The following is a 2,788-nucleotide window of genomic DNA, read 5'->3' as shown; positions in this document are numbered from 1 at the left end:
GCTGTCCTGAGTCCATAGAATGAAGGCCTTGTTCAGACTGCCAATCCAAAGGCAGATCCAGATCTGGCCGTCAGGATTTGGAGGGTCATCTTCAGCCAGTCAGCAATCCAAACTGACCACAGACATCTTGTTGTCCCGTGGGTGCTCACTTCCGCCCACATTATTACTAAAATGATACGTGTTAAGTGGAAAGTTAAGTGATTTTTACCACATAACATGACAGCAGGCGCAAAAAAATGGTGTTGTCTATGCAGATTGGTGAATGTTGAAAGCTGCTTGTGATTACAGTCACAAAGCCATTCATGAATGCCCATAGTTGGCTTGGCACGGTTTTATATCCTTGGTTTGCTGGTAGGGTAACAGTTTGCAGGACAAAACAATAAGTAATTAAAGCTGGCCTGTAAGACATTTTGTACCCTCAGTTTCTACTCCAAAAACAGTCCGAGCGGGCAGACTTAAACGGATTTGGAAACCACATACAATTAGTATTTGAAACAACATACAAATGCTTCTGCACAGGCAAATCCGGAAGGAGTGTAGCTACGTAGGTATTGGTAACATGTCTGGACTCACAAATCTGATCTGATCACTTGCAAAATAACAGTGTGGACAGTCATCTAAAAAAATTTGATTAGAGAAACAAATCCAATTTGCCTGCAGTCTGAGCATAGCCTAAGAGCCCTGGCGTACTTAATTTATATTCTTTAAACATATCAGCGTGGTGTTCTGGGCCTAAACCAGTCAGTGATTTATAGACTTGTAGCAGCACTTTAAAATCTATTCTACAACTGACTGGAGGCCAGTGTAAAGATTTTGCAACTGGAGTAATGAGGGAAGACCAGTTAAGAGACTGTTACAGAAGTCTACCCTCTTGGAGATAAAAACATGGCTGAGCTTCTCTCGCGCTTTTTGGGCCAATAAACCTTTGATCTGGGTTACATTCGTGAGATGACAGAGAGCTGTTTTGGTGATTGCTGTGATGTGGCTGGTGAAAGCAAGATCTTAGTCTAAAAGTATGCAAACATTTTGGTCAAATGTCGTCCCACGGGTCATTGAAATATTTGTTTTACTCTGAACATTGGCACAGCAAGTCTAATGGTGGCATAGCTAAGGCCTCCATAGACGGAGCACTGGTACTTTCATTTTTGTCCCTTTTCTTAATAGAAAGAGAGCGTATTTGAACATCTGGAGTAATCAGTTAGTCAAAGAAGATACAGAGAGGACAACAAATTATTGAAAGAAAGGGCCAAATCATTGAAATGTCTAGAAATGTCCAGACCTTTAGAAATAACCAGATATAAAGTGTGGCCTTGAATGTGCAAAGACTCTTTCACATGTACCTTTAAAACAACCTGTGGTGATGTAGGTGGCATCTGATGGTAGTTTTGGAGACTTTCTGACCCCAAGACTCAAATAATGTCTGCAATTCTCCAGCTGTGATCCTTGAAGATTATTTTGCCAGTCGAATCATCCTTCTTAGATTTCAATTATGGTAAAAGATTTTTCTAGGGGTGCCACATGTTTTGGGGAAAAATATTTATTTAATGTCAAAAGTTTTTTTTTCTTTCAATAATTTTACTTCAGTGGGAAGGTAACATTTTTGTGAATATTTTGAGTGGATGGCCAAGAGGATAAACAGCAAAGACATATTTTTTCATAGCCTGTTTGCTCATATTCACTAGGGGTGCCAATAATGGTGAGCAGGACTGTACAAGTGTGCCAAGTATTGCAAGAATAAGTGGCATTATCTATGTTGATTATGGTAAAATCCCAAATTACGATTAAAAAAACACTAATCAATGGAGATAACTGACGGTTCAGCGAAGTCATCAATACAATTTGCATGTCTGTAAATGCTTAAGAATACAATTTTGGGAGAAACCTTCAATATAAAACTGAGGTATTGAAATCTCTTTGCACTGGAATGCATCTTTAAAGAAAGCAGCTATTCCTCCTTCTTTCTTGCCAGTTAGGTGTTTATTCATGAAACTGAAATGTACTGGTGCTGTCTCGTTGCGAACATCACCACTGCTGCCTTCTGCTAACCACATCTTATTAACAAACAGAAAACCTAAATTGTAGGATATTACAGTGTCATTGACTAACAATGATTTGTTGGCTAGAGATTTGATATTATGTAGAGCCAGCTTTGTAGTGGGAGTATGAGTCCCTGGGGCATTCTGCGGTTGTCATGATACAGGTGACAGATTAGACAGACTGCTTTACCCCTCAAGTTAAATGCACTCGATTCCTTATGTTTCTAATCAACGCCAGAATAACGAACATCATATATATACTGAGTCCAAGCTTGTTCATAGAACAGCTGTCAGTACCCTCTTTACTATAGCAGGGACCCTGAATACATCAGTGTTTTGTACCGCACTGCTGCTATCAGGAGCGCTAACTTAACATGCTGTGCTCTATGCTGGCAGGGGAGATGAAGGACAAAGCTGCTGCTGACAATGTTGAAGTGAGCTAAGAGGTCTCTCCGAACAAGGGGAACAGAGATGGGGGGTGGGGGGGGGGGGGTAAATCTAAGGACTAAGGTAGGACTTGTGGGCTAGCTGAGATGGAAAGTGAAAGTCCCCATCACATACCAGTTCCCCCATTTTCTCTGTGAAATCCATATAAGGGGGGGATGATGTTGAGATAAAGGAGGATGGTGAGAGGGATGACTGCGGTGACTCAGCTGGTGACTGTAGTGTCCTTTTGTAGGTAATGCAGGTCATCATAGCTCTCGTCCACTATCAGAGACTCAGCCTGAGCCATGTTCTCTAGTGGTGGGGAG

The sequence above is a fragment of the Sprattus sprattus genome, assembly GCF_963457725.1.
Source record: "Sprattus sprattus genome assembly, chromosome: 3".
Taxonomy (NCBI): domain Eukaryota; kingdom Metazoa; phylum Chordata; class Actinopteri; order Clupeiformes; family Clupeidae; genus Sprattus; species Sprattus sprattus.
This window is presented reverse-complemented; position numbering follows the sequence as displayed.